This window comes from Sus scrofa, chromosome 5 (genome assembly GCF_000003025.6).
Source record: "Sus scrofa isolate TJ Tabasco breed Duroc chromosome 5, Sscrofa11.1, whole genome shotgun sequence".
Classification (NCBI taxonomy): domain Eukaryota; kingdom Metazoa; phylum Chordata; class Mammalia; order Artiodactyla; family Suidae; genus Sus; species Sus scrofa.
In genome coordinates this window covers 61,388,274-61,395,318 of record NC_010447.5, presented here as the reverse complement: position 1 = coordinate 61,395,318, position 7,045 = coordinate 61,388,274, and positions in this window count along the sequence as shown.

Genomic DNA, 7,045 nt, shown 5'->3' with positions numbered 1-7,045 from the left:
CCTGGGCCAGGGATCGAATCTGAGCCACCACAGAGACCACACCAGATCCTTAACCCACCTTGCCAAAGCGGTAACTTCTGATAAAAGTAGATTTTAAATATAAACATATATGAGGGAAGACCACACCCATATTGGTTGGAGGAAACACCTGTTCAGGGGAAATTAGAGGTACATCAGAATGCCACAGCAGCAAGGGTGACACTAAGTGATTTTTTCCCCATACTTTTTATTTTCCAGATAGTGTGAATTAAGCCTTCATTACTTTTTTTTTTTTTTTTTTGTCTTTTTAGGGTCGCACCTGCGGCATATGGAGGTTCCCAAGCTAGGGGTTGAATCAGAGGTGTAGCCTCCAGCCTATACTAGAGCCACAGCAACACCAGATCCGAGCCGCATCTGCAACTTACACCACAGTTCACAGCAATACCGGCTCCTTAACCCACTGAGCGAGGCCAGGGATCGAACCCGGAACTTCATGGTTCCTAGTCAGATTCATTTCCACTGTGCCTCAACGGGAACTCCCAAGCCTTCCTTATTTTAGAATAAGAAAATGAAAAGGAAGAAATGCTGGAAGGTGGAAAAATTTGAAAGCAGAGATATCAAAAGAAAATTGGCTGAGAGTGACAGAAAAGACAGAAGAAAAACTCTCCTTTAAGATCTTAACTAGTGATCAGAATCAAAGACAAGGTAGAATCACTAAGGCAAGAATTAAGGCTTCAGAAAAGGTCTCTTGGCCTAAAGTCAAGGTGATGACCTAGCAAGTTCTTCCTTATTGCTTGCTGAGGGCATTATCTTTCCTACCTGGGAGAAAGCCAAGCTGGAACTTTCAGGAACCAAGTTAATATACCATCTCCATCAAACTGGGGTGCAGAAGAAAGAACACAGGACGCAAAGTCAGAATGCAGAATGGGTGAATCTCAACCTTGTAAAGCCTTGGCTTTCTCATCTTTACCACGAGATCATCACGACCCCTCGCCTCAGAGGATTCTAGTGAGAATTAATGAGAATGTGAAACGTTCTTCAACCGTAGTAGTTGCCAGTTCCTCTTCTAGCAAGAATTCACCTGTATAACATAATTACTTTCAGACCAAAGGTTCCAACATAGCGTTCCTGAGTAATTTATTCTACTCAGAAGTCTCTAACTTTGACTGCTACTTCCCCAGCCACGATGGTCTCAAGAGAGTGTGACTTTCCTTCAAAGCACTGGCATAAATGTCGATAAAATATATATATTCTTTTTCAGATTCTTTTCCATTATAGGTTATTACAAGATATTGAATACAGTTCCCCGTGCTATGCAGTAGGTCTTGTTGTTTATCTACTTTATATGTAGTCGTGTGTATTGTTAATCCCGAACTCCTAATTTATCCACCCTCCCTTCTCCTTTGGTACCCAGAAGTTTGTTCTCAAAAATCCGAGTCTGTTTCTGCTTTGTACATAAGGTCATTTGTATCACTTTTTTAGATTCCACGTGTAAATGATATTTATCTTTGTCCGAGTACAATAATCTCTAGGTCCATCCATGTCGCTGCAAGTGGCATTATTTCACTCCTTTTTAGGGAGGTAGGTATTTTCTTAAGTAAAAGTTAGCAACTCTACTATAACTAGCTTGTTATTTAATACAGCCATGGTGCAGCCCATCAGCTGGCCCCACCGTGGCTGTCTGCCTTTGTCCTTTTCACCTCAGCTCTGAACTTGTACGCATGAGAAAGGTGCTTTGTCTTCAAATGCTTCTTTCCTTAAGGTCTTTTATAGCTTCCTCGATAAAGGCCAAAAAGGCATATTCCTAGGCTTCAGTTCACTTTCACTTTTTATTATCAGTCCCACAAGTACCGGCCAGGGCATTTCTGAGGCCTGGTATATCTATCTATTCATTAGCTGTTTACTCTTGAGCAAATTACTTAATCTCTCCTAAACCTCATTTTTTTTTTTCAATCTGTTGAACTGGGTTTACAACATTATCTAAATCCAAGAGTCACTGTAAGAATTAAAGGATACTTAGAACAATAATAACACAAACAGTCCAATAGTAACAAATAGTAACTATTGCTAATTATTCCTATAATAATTACAGAAATAAAAATATTCCTATAATAATTGCTGTTACTCATCTTCAAATTATGATTTTTCAAATGACTTTCAAATGACTCTACTCTTGGATATGGAACATCAATACCCTACACAATATCAATACCATGATTAGAATATCGTATGTTTGTGTGTCACAGCAGTAAGAAAATTGTTTAATGTACCCTTACACAAAATGTTACCAGGCTTCTACTACAATTTTCTCAACTTCCTTCTAAGAAATACCTGCTTTTGTTAAATCTTAAATTTTCAGCTCTCCTGTTCTTTTTCATAAATTGCTTCATCATTTTTAAAACATCATCTACTTACAATAAAAGTGGATAAAACAGGTTTTAGATTTCTTTTCCCAGACTCTAACTCCTCAAATTTAAACTAGTGTGTTTGAAGGAGCTTTTTAAAAGTTGTAACGCCCAGGATGCATCAATGAAATTAGCATCAGACTCTCTGGGAATAGAAACCAAATGCTGGGATTTGTCAAAGTTCCAAAGGTTAATTCCAACCTGCAGTCAAGTTTGGGAATTCTGCCTCACACCCCCATCACCTTCCTTTCTTACTTAATACAGAGAAAAGTCATCAGGCTCTAATTTAAGAGAAGGTTCTAAACTGGCAGATCCGTTTTAGTATTCAGGGTGTGTGTATATATGTGTGTGTGTGTGTCTGTGTGTGCTATATGTGTCTGTATGTGTCTCTCTCATTCACTCACTCACTCTGTAATTTAGGGCAAGTTTTATCACTTCCCTGCTTTTTACTTCATCACCCCTGCGCTACCCAACCACAGACATTCTAACAAATGAGATCAAACCTATGAAAGGACTTTAAAGTTTTAGAATAAAAGGATTTCAGAAATTATCATGTTCCATCAACACATACACATACACACACACACAGAGTCACCGCCATCTCTTCTGAAGTATCCTTGCTTCCCAGGGTAAAATGTTTCTATAGTAGCAATTTTCAGACTATTAGCCCTTGTTAAGGTATTTCAGAGACTTTCAAGCCAACTCTCCTCATTACTCTATTGTTTACTGGTCACACTTCTTTTCTTTTCATATGTCACTACTAATAATCTTTAGGGAGACAAAGTTTAATGCATTCTAAAAAAGAGGCAATCTAAGATTCACGGAGGAGAAAAATCTGATTATCAAATGAATTTTAAATAATGCTGTTCCTGCAGCAGCATGTACACCAGTGAGACCCTGTCATTAATCCTCATCCTGACTTCAGCTACTGTTTCCCCTGGAATTTGCCATATGTCCTCACCTAGATTATTTCTCAATAGAAAATTCTAGGAGAAACATGCAGTGAGAGGGAAGGATCCTCTCCTAATACAGGCGAACAAGTCATGAGATTTAAGTTAGGATCCTGGGTCAGCAAGTTGTTGTATGTGACCTTAAGCCAATTAACATCTATTTGTCAAAGGCTTGTGTGTAAAGCACCAAGAAATAACACAAATAAAGAGTAAAAATACAATGCATTATAAGTATTTTTTGATATCCAACGAAGAGTATCTAAGAAAATAGAACTATGATAAAACCAAGTTATATATAAAATATGATTACACAGGGGAAGAGAATTCAGAATTGTAAGACCAGATAAAGGTGGACGAGAGGGGTTTTCTCTATCCTTCTCAGTAAGGAATTTAATATCATATTCATTCCTTCAAAATGGGTGTGGAATCCATTCCTTCTAGTAAAACCTCTATTTGCTGTCTGTCAACAGACAGAGATATACAGAAAAATCAAGGACTGTAAGTGCCCCCCTAAAAAGATGATGCAGAATGCAGTTTAAAGAAAAGGGATGCAAATACAGCCTGAATATATAGTCCCCCTTCTGGGCTCTTGATTTATTCGGAGAACAAAAATGTGGCAGTGCCCCAAACTTTGAAGATTCACTTGATCTCACTTTTCAAAATGAAAGAGCAATGAAGATCCTAACAAAGGTAGGACAAAAGAACGGAGATCATGAGGTGAGTGTCCAAACTCCACAGGAAAGCCCTCAGAGATTTTTGCCCAATGCTTATTTAATGGAACAACAAAAATATAGTCAGTACTGTTCACCACCTCTTGCCCCAGTTTCCTCCTCTATACGTCTCTCCTAACATATTTTTAGACTTTTTTCCAGGACCCAAGTAAGATGATTAAATTAAGGTACTGTATCCTTGGATCCACATGGTCTCTCCCTCTTTTTCTGCTAAACCCACACTCTTTCCATGAGTGAGCATGGGGCAGAGTTCAGACCATAGACTAAGTGAAGCAACCTGCTTTAGACTCCACCCTTAACTGCTATTTATGTTTCACACATCGTCCTTGATACTGGTTTTTGCTTCCCATTACTGCCTAGTACATTTTATGGCATATAGTTAAAAGGACAGATACTTCCGCAGTGCTCACTGTGTGTTAGGCACTATTCTAACCGCTTTACATAAAGATGAAGAAACTGGTCACAGAGAGTTTAAGTAAGTTGCTCTGGATCACACAGTGAGTAAGCAGGGATTTGGAACTCCAACCCAGGTTGTGTGGCTTTAGAATCTGTGTTCCTACATTGTACTATGCTGCCTCCCTAGTAGATGCTCCAAAACTTTTTTTTTTTTTTTTTTTTTTTTTGCTTTTTAGAGCCACATCCGAGGCTGCATGTGGAAGTTCCCAGGTTGGGGTCAAACTGGAGCTGCGCCTGCTGGCCTACATCACAGCCACAGCAATGCCAGGTCTGAGCCATGTCTGTGACCTACACTGAAGCTTACACCAATGGGATCCTTAACCCACTGAGCAAGGCCAGGGGGGATTGAACCTGCATTCTCATGGAAACTAGTCAGGTTCATTACCGCTGAGCCACAATGGGAACTCCTCAAAAACTTTTTATTTCCTAACTTAAAATTACCTTTAATATTGCTTTAATACTTTTAGTTTGTTTGTTTGTTTTGTTTGGGGGTTTTTCGGCCCCACCCACTGCATGTGGAAGTTTCCAAGCCAGGGATTGAACCTGCACCATGGCATCAACCCAAGCTGCTGCAGTGACAACACCAGATCTTTAACCCACTGCAGCACAAGGGAACTCCTGGGTTTTTTTTTGGTTGAGATACTATTCACATATCAAAAAATGCACCCTTTTAAAGTGTACAATTTCGTGGGTTCTAGTATATTCACAAAGTTGTGCAACCATCACTGCTATCTCATTTTAGAATATTTTCATCACCCCTCAAAAAAAATCCTATACCAATAACAATCACTCCCCAGTGTCCACCTCCCCGACCCAAACCCCTAGCAATCACTGACTTATTTTCTGCCTTTGTGGGTTTGACTGCTTTCGATATTAAATAATAACATATAATGTAGAAACTTCTGCACCGGCTTCTTTCACTTAGCAGGTTTTCAGGTTTCATCCATTTTATTAGTCAGGGTTCTTGGAAGAAACAAAACCAATAGGATATGTACATAAAGATATATATATAAGAGGACATTTATCATAGGAATTGGATCACAAAGCTTATCAGGCTGAGAGAGCCCATCATCTGCCTTCTGCAAGCTGGAGAACCAGGAAATCTGAGGCTGTCATTCAGTCTGAGGCTGCAGTTCTGAAAACCGTGGTTCGCTGGTATAAATCCCAGAGTCTGAAGTCCAGACTCACCTTATGCTAACAGGGCATGATATATGTATAAGCTGTAAAATTATTAAGTCTGAGTCCTAGAATTTTATGCTCTTTTTGAAGACTGTTTTGTGTATTCTAAGTCCCCTGTGTCCCTTCCGATACGAATTTTAGAATCTGCTCAACCATTTCTGAAAAAGAAGCCACCTGAGATTGCATGGACTCTACCCATCCCCTTGGGCAGTGCTGTTGTCTTGACAATAGGAAGCTTTCCTACTTCCTACAGGATGTCCTTCCATTGATTCAGTTCTTCCTGCATTTCCTTCAATGATATTTTGGAGTTCTCAGTATGCAGGTCTCACTTGGGGTTGACAATAACATTTACAATTCCATGGACTCTAAATGTTAACTCAGATTTTGTGTATGGCTTGGTGATATCACAGAATGTTCTGTCTCTGAGAAAATCGGTTCTAGAACAGGTTGGACAACACATGCCTCCCAGAGGCTGACCACACATGCCATATATAAGATAATACAAGCCCACTACTGATCTTTCTCCTATCTGGATAAGCACACAGACTATACAGCACCACAGCCTGGAGCCCTCGGTGTCAGAACCAAGTTTATTTTCTTTGACAGCCCTGAGTTGCTCTAACATTCTTAGGTTGCCAGGAATTGGTGGAACTAGAGAGGGTACCCAAAGAATCACACCTCCAAATTTGTATTAACATAAACATTTCTATAAAATCTAACTACAAAAATCGCTGCTCCCTGGATACCCGAGATATGACTGATTGAGGTTTAAATAAAAGCCACAAAGACACAGCCCCCAATGTCACAGTTAAACCTCATAACTCAGGTCTGAAGATGCAGGGATTTCCATCTAGCATAGAGTTCCATCCCAGGGTTTAGTGACCTTTTCGTGAGCGATTTATCTCACACACTATCTGAATATCTATAAACCCACACCCTGTGCCCTTGCTACCAAACTATCAAATCGTTATTGCCCATCTGTTTGTAGATGACCTAAACTCATACTTTTATTTTTAAGTGAGCTTGCCTCCATTTCCCAATCAATGATAACTCCGCGAATTAGAAATAACTTTTTTTTTTTTTTGGCTTTTTAGGGCTGCATGTGCAGCATGTGGAAGTTCCCACGCTAGTGATCAAACCAGAGCTACAGCTGCCAGCCTACACCACAGCCACAGCAGTGTGGGATCCAAGCCACATCTGCGACCTACACCACAGCTCACAGCAATGCCAGATCCCGGACCCACTGAGCAAGGCCAGGGATCAAACCCGCATCCTCGTGGATTCTGGTCGGGTTTGTTTCCACTGCACCACAATGGGAACTCCAGAAATAACCAATTTTAATAGC